General features: G+C 36.5%; 1 protein-coding gene and 1 pseudogene across 9 annotated transcripts in view; both read left to right on the top strand.

Moving 5' to 3' along the window:
* Positions 1 to 13,432, top strand: part of CACNA1C (calcium voltage-gated channel subunit alpha1 C) — a 970,192-nt gene that overhangs the window by 530,602 nt on the left and 426,158 nt on the right. The window lies entirely within an intron of this gene.
* Positions 1,970 to 7,567, top strand: LOC141493583 (sn-1-specific diacylglycerol lipase ABHD11 pseudogene; annotated as a pseudogene).

Here is a 13,432-nt window from a genome sequence, read left to right as displayed (position 1 = left end):
ATCAATTATGGTATTACTCATTATGAAGTTTGAAATAGAAATTTGTTACAAATTTTTTTAGTTATATTTACCTTCTGATTTAACTTCATTTTTTTTCAGTTTTCTGTAACCAAAATTGTCCAGTTTATCATCTGTTGTCTTCTCCATCTTTAGTTTGGGCTTTCCAGATCTATATCTTGTGATTTTTGAGAAAGGCTCCTAATTCAGGACATTTCCTGGACCACTGATGATCTTTGTAAATGAATTTCAACAACTAATATTTTCTCATGTAGTTTTTGGTATCTTAGAAAGTTATCCTCTGTGTTTCTATTAGGGGACCAGAAACTTTGCAATGTGCTTAGTCTTTCTCATTAGTCTTGAGTTGTGGTAGGGAACTAGGATGTGACTTCTTTCTCAGATCTCTCCATCTCTCTTAACTCAAAAATATCAGACTGAAAGTTCTCCTGATGTCACCATAAGGGGGCAGTATTTATCCAGAAGGTTTGAGGAAACAATCAGAAGCAAAAGCAACAAGATCTCTTGAGTTTCCATGTATCATCCTTACCCTCAATAGCTCACATTTACAAAGTGTTTTATGGTTCACAAAGCACTTTAATTGTCTATTATGACTTCTTTTCATCTCTCTTAAACTAGTTGATTCCTAAGAGGAAACCTAGCTCACTGTGATAGAGTTAAAAGACTTTCACTAATTGATTTCTATTTGTTTGGAGACTTTGGAGTTAACTTTCTGAAAACTAATGTCATTGAAACCTCTGGAACTCCTTGATTTGGGTTGAGCAAGACTGTGTGTGTGTGTGTGTGTGTGTGTGTGTAAAATTAGTGGCTTAAGAAATAAAGGAGGTCTATTTTTAAATGCAACCATTCCTAATTCTTTTTTTTCCTCTTCTCTGAGCATTTTCTCATGTTTTGCCCATTTAGAATACAGTACTTCTCTATATTCTTTAAGACTCAGACGCTGTTCCACCATTTTGGTGAAGTTTTTCCCAGTTATTTTATTCTGTCTTTTCTTCTGATTTCTAAAACATTTATTATCTAGACTCCAGAGTATCTAGCACTATCTTGCTTTTGGTATATTTCTGTAGGAAAACTTTTCATTGCTTGACATTATGTGAGTAAAAGTCATTTTTACAAAGCTTCCATGCCTGTCTAAATAGATGAACTTTTCATTGATCCCATTCATTTAGTCCTCAGTTTCTTAATCAGTTATTCATGATTCTGAGGGATCCTTTTTATTAGACAAATGATCCATCTACTGTTTGCCTCTATGTCTAAGTGATCTGTGGATGTGGGCATTCCTTCATCAATACAGATCACAACCTGAGTTCAACAATACTAAGCTATTCTTATCCATGTTATACAATAAGTTGTCCACAAGGAATTTCCTCAACCTGCTGGGGACTTTCCTCTAGTTCTCTTGACATTGCATAGGTATGAATCAAATATTTTTCTTTTACTTTTCATTTTGAAATGTAATTACTATTCACTAACTATTTATATGTGTGAATTGGTATTGTCCTAAGTAAGCAAACTTTGTGGCATTTTTAAAACTGCTCAGGATTTATTACAAATTATACAAAGTATACAGGTTAAAACTCCTAGAAAAGCAGTAAGCACCTTGAGGACAAGCTAGGTGAAGAGAGAGAGAGAGAGAGAGAGAGAGAGAGAGAGAGAGAGAGAGAGAGAGAGACAGACAGACAGACAGACAGACAGACAGGCAGCCATAAGGACTGACTTAGCCTGGCCATGGCATGGAGCTCCAGAGGCCTAAGTTTGGAAGCATGTGGCCTAAGAAAGAGAATGAGAGAAAGTCATCCTTCAGGGTGAGTCAAGAAGAAATAAAACGGGGTTGTGTTTCTGTAGTGAGTAGGACAAAGGGTGGGGCTTGGAGAGTGGTCTAGCACTGGTATCTCCAATGGCAAGCTACATTCTGGCCCTTCCTGTCCCAAGATGTGTGACTTCTAAGGTAAACATGTCCTGTCACACCAGCATCAATGGGCAAGGTCAGGTAATTGTGAACCAGAAGCTGGGTGAAGGAGGACAGGATACAAACAATAGGGATCAGTTTATATCTCAGGAACAAGCAGTTTATATCTCAGGAACAAACAGCCTTCCACATTTTAACAAGATTTAACAGCATTAAAGATTACAGAATTTGTTTCTGATTATAAATTTTCTATCTTCATAATTCTCTGCATCAGAATCATATGCTTTCTTGCATCATTGAGTCATTTCAGCAATCATCCATATTGCCTTTTCCATCTTATACTTTAGAAAACATGTATTGAACTTATTGAACTTTGGCTCTTTTGAAACTTTTAATATATTTTTTCCCTTTTTTCTTCCTTTCTCACTAACTGGTTGGCTTGATCATTTTACATTTGAGGTTATTTTTTTGCATCTCTTTATAAGAAAAAATAAATGTCTCTGACATGAATTTCTGCCTCTGATTAACTATTGTATACAGCTGTCCGCACTGACCCCATGTTTCTACTCTAACCTTTGCATTTGTTTACTTTATTTTACTTCCTCTTTTTTTTTAATTACACCAATCTGCACTACGTTTTTGTTCCTGCTATCAACCAGAAAAACTAAATATTCTGTCTTGACTTTCTGTTGGGAAAACTGATGAATTTCAAGCCATGTAGCCTCAATTTACTGCTTATGTAAACATACAGAAAACTCTGGAGTATTGTTTCCATGGGTATAGCAAAGTGTTTATCATATAGTACTTTCCTTATACTTTGTTATGCAATGTGCCCTCGTTCCCTGATTGCTTAGATGCTGCAAGGAGGTTTCTTAAATTAATCTTGTCAAAATAGCCTTCAGATTCTTTTGGTAGTGAAACTTTTTTTAATCTCTTAAAATACAAACTGTTCAAGGCAAGAAATGGAAATAGGAACAAAGACAAGTTAGGAGGAGTGTGGAAAAATTAAAGCAGATTTAAAGAGAAAATGGAAATGATTGATGAGTTGGGAAATAGGGTCTCTGAGGAACAGGTAAAGAAATAAGGATTATTTGACCGATTTTCAGAGAGACCTGAGAGGTGACCGAGTAATAGACTTCAAGTTGATGAAGGATTATTATATAGAAGTTAATAATTAACCACCTCCCAATCTTTATTGGAGATAGAAAGAGGATTAGACTATTCATGAAGTACTGCAGTTAGATATTAAAAGGAACTTAACTATCATGTTTCATAAATGTACCAGGAGGGATTGGAGCAATTCTTCAGGAAATGTTCAGAAAAGGCTCATTGATCCTGAATAGTTCAAAGAAAAGTTTCTGGCAACATAGGATTGAGAAATGGAAGGGACCCTCAAAACCAGTCCAAGTTGCCCACCTCATTTTATAGATAAGTGGAGGCAGTATTTGGTGGCAGAAAACTTTGGAATCAAAGGATCTGGATTCAAATTTTAGGTCTTCTATTTATTACCTCCCTCCTGACTTTAGGCAAATCACTTAATCTCTCTGGATCTTATAACCTCATCTGTAAAATGAAGGGTTGGACTAAATTGTTTTTAAAATCCTCTATAGTGAGGGTTCTGTGGACCGAGCTGTCCTGGGCACTGCGCCCAAAATGTGGGCCTGGAGAGGTCTCTGGGGGGGGGTGGCCTTGAAGCCCTCCACTGCTGTCCCCCAGGGCCTGGTCTCCCTGGGACCCCCAGCTTCACTCGGGAGCAGCGGGCCCAGACCGGTGCCCTTCTCCCACAAGCTGCTACACTCCCAGACCCCCAGCTGCCCCCAGGTCTTCCTATACTGCTTGTAAGGTTCTTACTGTAGACACCTGAAACCATGGGTCGGACTGCACAGCCCCAATACCAGCTATACGGCCAGGAGCACTGCCCCATCGGCAGTGTCCTCATCAGCCACAGCATGGGGGGGGGGCAAGACAACCATGATGATCCTGGTGCTGCAGAGGCTGGAGCTGGTGAAACGTCTGAACTTGGTGCCAACCATGGCCATCTCCAGCTTTTCCTCCTACTTAACAGTCATGAAGTCTGTGCAAGTCCCCCAGGAGCTGACCCTGTCTCAAGCCCATAAAGGAGTGGACAAGCAGTTTTGTCCTGTCCTCAAGGATATCAGTATATGGTAGTTCCCCCTCACCAATCTGATGAGAACCAATGGGTAGTTTGTGTAGAGGGTTAATGTGAAAGCCCTGAGCCAACAGATGGACTTCTCCCTGGTCCAGAAGACTTACTCTGGACCTATCCTTTTCCTCAGTGGTGCCAGCTCCGAATTCATCCAGCCTAGTCACCCAGCCTTCCCCTCCCCCAATCAAGCGTCTGTTCCCTCAAGCTCAGATCCTGTCTGTCCCGGGGGTGGACCACTGGATCCATGCCAACCAACCACAAGACTTCATGGCCAGAATTAAATGCTTCCTGTCCTAACAGCTGGTCGTCCTTCTTCTCCCCAGCTCCACTCAGAGGAGCCTGGAGACCAGGGAGCGCCCTCCCACTGATGAAAAAGGAAGCATCCTACCTCCTGTCCACTTCAGAGTGAGCACCACAGCCAGTGCTGCAGAATTTATACCAATAAAGTTGTTCCTAATCTTAAAAAAAATCCTTTACAGCTTAAAGGGCAATAAGATCCTAAGGAGACATGAGCTACGATGGAATCTTATCTGAGGTCAAATGAAGCATTCTGTCAAATTGGGCAAAACAACTGAAGATATGAGGCAGCAGTGGTAACACAGACAGACTTCAAATATCAGATAAATTTGTGGCAGCAAAAGGGTCAGTCTTTCCTGATGAGAGTTCAGTTCTTATCCCTGTGATAAATTGTGCATGAAGATGGGAGAGAGAGAGGGAGCAGAGGGAGGCTGGATCCATGGAGACAGGTAGAAGAATAGATCAGTGTTGAACTATGATGCAAAATATGGGGACAATAGTTCACATAGGAAGAAAGTGTGTCCCTTTGTATGTGTGTTGAAATTCATTTTCAAAACCTTCATCATTTTTGCATCTTTAAAAATAAATTTTATTGATGCCTTTTATTTTAGCATTGCCAAAAATTTCCCTCATATCCCTCCCTGCCCTCTCCCAGAGAACCATCTCATTTAAACATCAACAACAAATTAAGGGAAAAATTGTTATTAAATATGACAAAACCCTAACTATATATAATGGGAATCCTGCCTCTGTAAAGGAAAGAGGAGAGCTGTCTTCTCATAGCCCTTCCTCGGAACCATATTAACTTTGTATAATTTTAGAACATGCATTTTTTATTGTTTTGTAGTTATTGTACATTTATATTGTTGTAATAATTTACATTGTATATTTTTTTCTGGTTTTGCTTATTTGTCAATCATGTCAGTCTTTCCAAGTTCCTCTGTAGTCATTATATTCATTGTTTCTCTCAGCACAGTAATATTTCATTACAAGTAGGTACTACAGTTTATTTTTTGACTAATAGACATTTATTTTGTTTTCAATTCTTTACTATCACAAAAAATGCTGCTATAAATATTTTGGTGTACATGGGGATTTTCTTCTTTATCAACAATCTCCTTAAGATTTAAATCTAGTAATGAAGGCCTTTCGTTCCATGAATCAAAATTATCTATTTTATATTTTGTAATTGCCTCAAACTTTTGTTTGATTATGAATATATCTCCTGCCCAAATTGTAGGAGATACCAGTCCTGAGCTACTTTCTAATTTTTTCAAGGTATGATCTTTAATTTGCATGTCTATTTTGAATTTGTTGTGTAGTATGGTGTAAGCTTTTAATTGTTAAGCATAATTTCTTCCACACTGCTTTCTAGATTCTTCAGAATTCTTTATTGAACTTTATTATTCTTGATTTTCCCTTAATAACTATGTGACCATGGGCAAGTCACTTAACTTGTATTTGACTGTTTCCTCAATTATAAAATGGGGATAATAACCTTACACTACAGAATTGTTGTGACAATCAAACAAGATAATATTTGCTCATCACATAGTAGTGGTGTTATGCCACCTGTAGTCTAGATATGCACAGTTGCAAAGAATAGATACTTTTTTTGCAATCAGACTTTATTTGATACTTATTACCCTCTGGGGAGAAAGAGGGACTGAGACCACAGATGTTGGAATGATTGATTTGGGTGTTAAGAGGCAGTAGTCAATGGAAAGGGTGATCCTAATGATTGATTAAGACATTAACGAATATTGAAATAGTATATGATGGTATAGTGAAAGCAGCACCTTCTGATTGACATCAGAAGACTTGCATTTGGATCCTGGCTCTGCTACTTATCTATCTTTGTGATCTTTAATAAGTGATTTCAAATTTTAGATCTCATTTTTCCTCATCTGAAAAATAAATGGATGAGACTTCTAAATAAAGACTATTATCAGCAATTACTTGTAGTGGTAACAAGACTTTGATCTAAAGGCTTTGGGAGTGGGGGTTTAGGACAGCTGTGCCATTATTTATTTAGCAATTCCCCTCTTACCTATATTCTTCTGAACTTGATGTTAGTGACCTTTCCTGTTTATGTGATATTTTTTCCTAGACTGGCTCCTTGAGGTGAGAGCTGATTCCAAAGGTGAGGGACCTGTTTTTCCAAGGGTTATGATCCTCTATATAAGTGGTTCTCCAAGTGTAATCCCAGAACCCACTCTATGGGGTCATTGAGGACCAAATTATTTTCATAATATTAAAACTTTAAAATTTCTAATAGGGTAAATCCTGAATCATATAACATATTAACAAAATCTCTTTTGTGGGAAGTTCCTCAATTTTTAAGAATGACCCCTTTTACTAAAAGGTTTATAGGGTCCTGAGATCCAAAAGTTTGAGAACTGCTACTCTATGTGAGGAGTATGCTAACTTTGAAGAAGAGAGGCAAGATAGGTAGATTAGGTCGCATGGTTTGGGGTTAGATTCAGTAAAGCAAGAGGTTTTGTCTTGCTCTTTGCACTATTGTAATGAAGAACTAAATTGTGATGTTGATGCTCCCTAGGAAAGTAGTAACAGCTCAAGATGGTTGATTTGAACTGTTGTTTGTTCTCTGTTTTGTGGTTGTGGACTGCACATGCATGCATTTGATGTATAAATTCAACCAGGGTAGGGCTTCTGTTTTAATTATATCAGTGTCAACATATTCCTACCCATTTCTTGACTTTCTCCTCCTCTGTTCAATTGAACAAAGTGAAAAGATTCCAAGATTTAGAGTCATAGGATCTGGATTCAAAAGCTACCCTTGTCACTTGATGCCTATTAGTTACACCTTGGGCAAGTCACTTTCTGAACATTTATAAAATGAAGGAATTGAATTAGATGGCCTCTAGGGTCCTTTCCTGTTCTGGAACTGTAATTCAACAGTTTTATCATAGCTGCCCACTGTTAAATCTAAACAGTATCCTCCAGCTTAAGCAGCTATAGTGTGGCTTTCCTTCCTAGATTAATTTTTTTTTTTACTAAATAAAAGAGATCAATTTTTGACTCATTTCTTACTAGCCTTAATCATTGAATGGGCTTTGTCTCAGTCAAATTGAGACCAGGAAAAGACCTTAACTTAAAAAGGCCAAAATCTTCCACTGCATCTGGGCCATCTTTGGTCATCCTGATCTATATCTTGCCCCTAGATTCAGAAGACTCTGAAGAAGGGAGTGAAGCTGGTGCACAGCCCTCCTCACTTAAATTCAATTCACCTGCAAGTCATGGCATCACTTTCCTGATGTCCTCTTCAAGAACAGAGGATAGACAACAATGACAACAGTTCTTCAAGGTATCTTCTTCTAGAGTCCTTCTCAATCCCTTAAGTACCCAGTGACCTCTCCCAGCCTTCAATTGCCATTTCACTAAGAAATGGAATCACATACTTCAGCCCTTCTTCAATTCAAAATTTATTCATGTTAATTAGAAGGCTATAAAAAACTTGAAGGCAAGAATCATGTATCAATTATTTTATTTTTCCCATTATCTGTAAAGATAGTTTTCAACATTGATTTTTGTAAGATTTTGAGTTCTATGTTTTTCAGTTTCTTTCCCTTCCTCATAACAAATAATTTGATATAGATATTATATATTTTTAATCATGTTCAACATATTTCTACAGCAGTTGTGCTGTGAAAGAAAAATCAGAACAGAGAAAAAACATAAAACAAATTTTGAAAAGTGAAAATAGTATACCTTGGTTCTTATTCAGACTCACAGTTCTTTCTATGGACATGGATGGTATTCTATATCAAAAGTCTTCTAGAACTGTCCTTGTTCATTGTCCTTGGAAGAGGAGCTAAGTCTATCATAGTTGATTAATACACAGTGTTGTTGATGTGTACAGTGTTCTGTACTCACTTCACTCAGCATTACTTCATATAATTCTTTCCAGGTTTTTCTGAAATCAACATGCTCATGATTTCTTACAAAACAATAGCATTCCATCACATTCATATATCACAATTTAGAACCATGAATCTTCATCATCATCATCATCATCATCATCATCATCATCATCATCATTATTGTATTCACTTTCAGAACCCAGCAGAGTCCTAGCTACACAAAGAAATGATAAATAAACAGTTGTTGTTGGGAAGGAGAAGTTCTTCTTTTACTGCAATCTGGAGGTTGTTTTGTTTTACTGTAAACAGGATCAACCCATGATTATTTTCATTCTCTCTGTCTCTCTCTCTCTCTCTCTCTCTCTCTCTCTCTCTCTCTGTCTCTCTCTCTCTCTCTCTCTCTCTCTCAACCTGACCTCATTAGAAGCAAAGGTCATTTCATTTTTCTATTTGTATTTCCAATGCTTTGTACATTGTAAATTCTTAAAATTAATTAATTCATTCATTCATCCCTGATTCACTTTCTGTCCTGTTTTGGGGGGTTGTAATTGTGGTTGCATGATGATAGCCTAAATGAAGATAGAAGAGACACAAATGATAGCATTACATGCAGTCTTAACTCATTTAATATTGTAGAACTAGACTCTGGTTTGGAGCTTAGCAGCAACATCAGGGTCAGGTGGGTATAGGAAGGTGGATGCCTTCTTGGCATTAATTGAATTATAAAAGACAGTTTCTCATTCTAGAGGAAACCTGTAGAGAGAGAAATCCTCCATCAAAATGACTTGGTGCCTCTAACATATTGTTAATCAGATGTGATAATGTCTTAAAGGTGCAAAACTGTCACTGAGCCAAAATGATATGTCTCTTCCTATCAAGAATGGACATTTGATATTCTATGTCATCATATTGGGTGCTTAGAGTCAGTGGAAATGATGAGCTGAGAGACACAAACCAAAGAACGGGGAAGAGGGAGAAAACCTTCCTTGAACACAGGAGCCAAACCAACTAAGCCCCCCCCCCCCCTTTCCTGCCTAGGACACCATCTGACTGACTCACCATAGCTGTTTTGAGAAAATACCTAAAAATCCCCTTAGTTGACTATTTGGGTAGAAGAGTTCAGTTTTTCCTAATGAACCACTTCAGACCCAGAAACACTATATTTCAGTGAAAGGTATTAAAATATTGTACATTTTCATAGATAAAATTTTCAAGTCACTATTTGAATTTGATGTCCAGCACTACTTTTTCTATTCAGTTCTGAACCCACCCAAGCTTTTTACAAAACCCCTTCTAAATATTTTATTTTGTTACCCTCACTAGCAAATGTCATGCACCTAGGTATCTAAAGAATTACTTTCAATTATTTTTGAAATAAATTTGAATTTGCTTAGACACTATAATTTGCATTTCTATCACATACAACTCTATGAAGTAGGTAGTATATAATTTATTGTTTCACATTACAAGAAAATTAAGGCCCTTAGTGGATAAATGACTTAGTCAGGATAGCAAAGTTATTAACTGCTTGATTTAAGATTAGACTCTTGACTCCAGATCCCATCAATGCCTCCATTAATATATGTTTTTTTCCATGGCCTTCTTATTGAGTGCTCTTCCTCCTTTGATTATTTGATTGAATTTATGGAATATTTGTCACAAGCTTATCATTGAGTTAGATTAGTTGACTCAAAGATGAGTCAACAGTATAACATGGCAGCCAAAAAGCCCCATGTGAGTTTAGACTGAATTAACAGAAGCAGCATATAAAATAAGGGATGTAATATATTGTATTTTGGAATTATTGCTTCATTTTGGATGCCACATTTTGGAAAAACATTGACAAACTAAAGTATAAACTAGAGGAATATAATTAAGACAATAAATAAACTAAAAATTACACCATAGAAGAACTGTTGAAGAAATAGGTTGTTTAGCAAGGAGAAGAAATGGGAATATATTATCTTCAAGATTTGAAGGATTAGTGTATGGAAGAGAGATTCGAGTTATTTTGTCTGGATCTAGGGAGCCAAACTAAGAACTATGGGTAGAAATTTTATGGAGGTAGAATTAGGGCTAAGGAAAAACTTGGTAAAATCAAAGTGGAAAAGGGGCAGCTAGGTGGCACCCTGAAGTCAGGAGGACCTGATGATAAATCCAGTCTCAGGCACTTAATAATTGCTTACTGGGTGACCTTGGGAAAGTCACTTAACCCCATTGACTCAAATAAATAAATAAATGAATGAATGAATGAATGAATGAATGAATGAATGAATAAATAAATAAATAAAAAGAATCAACGTGGAATGGGCTATCTTGATAGGTAGCGTTCTCATCCTTATTAGATGTTTTTGAATAGAAATTCATGTTCAAGCTTGGGTTTGATTAAGTCTTTAGGATATCTTCCAACATAGAGATTCTAGGACATGAATTCTTATTACTCATCTATTCCCCAATTTCAGCTTCAGAAGATGTCTTTTCTGGGGGAAGCTATGTGGCACAGTGGATAGAGCACCGGCCATGGAGTCAGGAGAACCTAAGTTCAAATCTGACCTCAGACACTTAATAATTACATAGAACTTGGGCAAGTCACTTAACCCCATTGCTTTGTAAAAACAAAACAAAAAAAAAAGAAAAAAGGAGATGTCTTTTCCAGAGTCATCTATGTATGGATACACTGCCCTTACTAGCTTGTATTTCCCTGTCTATCTTTGCTCACAAAATGCTTTGCCCCAGCAGAGGCATAAAGACAATCTGAAGATGATAAATTCCTTGTTCTTTTAATTTCTCTATAAAGAGGTCCAAGAACAGATGCTGGAGAATAAAGCAAAAAGGGAGAGAGAGAAAGAAAAAGAGAAAGAGAGAGAGAGGGAGAGAGAGAGAGAGAGAGAGAGAGAGAGAGAGAGAGAGAGAGAGAGAGAGAGAGAGAGATTTTGATTTTCCCACAAAGAAGTAAAATGATCTTATAAGCATCAGTGAGACTAAAAGATTGAATAGAATTCATGTCTGGATTATGAATGATTTGTCTTATTCAAAAGAGAGCAGATCTTATAGAAAGACAAGGAGAGTGGCATTGTGGATAAAAAGATATACACCTATAAGAAAACTCTTCAGTTTGATGGTAGATGTTAGTTGGATAAACAATAGAAAGACAATAGAAAAATGGGTAAAGACAATAGAAAAACAGAAAAATGATATTGTTACTTAAGTATACAATGAACTGCCAGGCCAGATGGAGACTATGACTAATACTTTATTAGGGTAGGACAGACTCATTACTTGATGAATATGATATAATTTTAACAGAAAATAGGGAGAAATCAGCATCACAAGATTTCTATTTTTTATTGTTGTTGTATCTTTTTGTTGTTGTTATTGTAGTCAAAGACAATGATTCTCCATTTGGAAAAGGTGTAAAAACCATAGGGAATACCAACATACTTTCATTTTTCTTTATTATTTTAGTTTTATTGCTGTTTGAAGCTGTCTTCCTAAAGCAGAACCAAAATAGCAACGATTGCAACTAAAAATAAAGTCAACATGGAAAAGCAACAAAGTGCTGGACCAATACAATATTCAGGATTTTAGTTAAAGGACATTTCCTTTTTCTTAACAATTGATAAATCATTCCCAGGTAATGTACTTTGACTGCAGTTTATTCTTAGGGGACTGTCTCTTGTAACAAGACAAAATATATTATGAATTTTTAAATTAAAAAATTAAGTAACCTTCATTTATATAATCATGCTAATTATATATATTATTGATTCTCCTCTGTTCATTCCACATCACTTGCATTATTTCTTTAAGTCTTCATACTTTTTATTTTTTAATCAGTCAAAATCAGCAAATATTTATTAATTACCCTCTTTATTCTAAACAAAGAATAAAATGATCCTTATTCTCAAGGAGCTTTCATTCTAATGGAAAGACAAATACATTTCAATAAGTATATGCAGATTAAATATCAAGATAATAAATACAAGGTAGTTTAATATAAAGCAGTTAAGAAGTGGTGACACAAGTGGTTAGGTGAATCAATTTGGAAAGGCTTCATGTAAAGCCATGCTTGAGATATAGAACAGACAAAATAGAAGAAATTCCATTCCTGGTACAGGAAGATGGTGAGTGCAAAAGAATAGAAATTGATTGTTGTGTATAAGCAACAGTAGCACTAGCTGGGTGTATCACTTGTATGGGATAAGGAAATAACATACAATGAGATTGGAAAAGAGTTTGGACCAAGACTTAGTGGTATTTAAAAGCTAAACAGAAGTCATATTTTATTCCAAAATCCATATAAGGTATACTTGGAGTTTTTTTAGGATAGCAGTGACATGATCAGATTTGTGCAAAGCAAAAATCGATTTGGCACATAGTAACTTTGTGAGTAAAGGGCATGGAAGGGAAAAATGATGTGGTAGAAGAAATGGCAAGATTTGGTATCAGATCAGATATGTGGAATGAAAGAAAGGATTTGAGAATAATGTCAAGGTTATAAACTTGAGAAAATCTATTGGTGATGGTGCCTTTGACAGAAATAAGGAATTTAGAAAGAGGAGGAATTAGGGAAAGATAATGAGTTCAGTTTTAGATATGTAGAGTTTGAAGGTGGCTTCCAGGTCAACTAGGATGAAATCGGCAGTTGGTGAAGCAAGACTGAAGCTCAAGGGAGAAATGGGGGCTGTTTGTACAGATCTATGAGTCAGCTGCATGGATATAATAATTATACCCATGGAAGCTAGGAAAGCAAGTATAGAGGAAGAAGACATGATCCAGGAATTAGCCTTGGAGAACAATCACAGTTGTTTGGCAGAATGTTGGTAACAGTCTGAGAATGTCCTTAATTCTTGTTAAATAACTTGCTTTGTGAGTAGATAAAGGGTTTAGTAGTGACATGATATGATCATAGAAGTGACAAGATTGGACAATAGATTAGATAGGTGAGATGAGAGAGAGGATTTGAAGATAATGTCAAGCTTATGAACCTAAGAGGTTTCAGTAGTACATCCAACAGAAATAAGGAAGCTTGAAAGAGAGGACTGTTTACTGTTGGATCTCCAAAGGTTTCGTTCACTCTTAAACTAGGAGAGGACTGACCTGAGATAGGCATAACTCATTGAGTTTCCCATATGAAAAATAATTCCAGGATGAATACTT

Source organism: Macrotis lagotis, chromosome 7, assembly GCF_037893015.1.
Source record: "Macrotis lagotis isolate mMagLag1 chromosome 7, bilby.v1.9.chrom.fasta, whole genome shotgun sequence".
In the NCBI taxonomy this organism is placed as follows: Eukaryota; Metazoa; Chordata; class Mammalia; order Peramelemorphia; family Peramelidae; genus Macrotis; species Macrotis lagotis.
The sequence above is the reverse complement of the archived record's forward strand: the minus strand, read 5'-3'. Positions and strand labels throughout refer to the sequence as shown.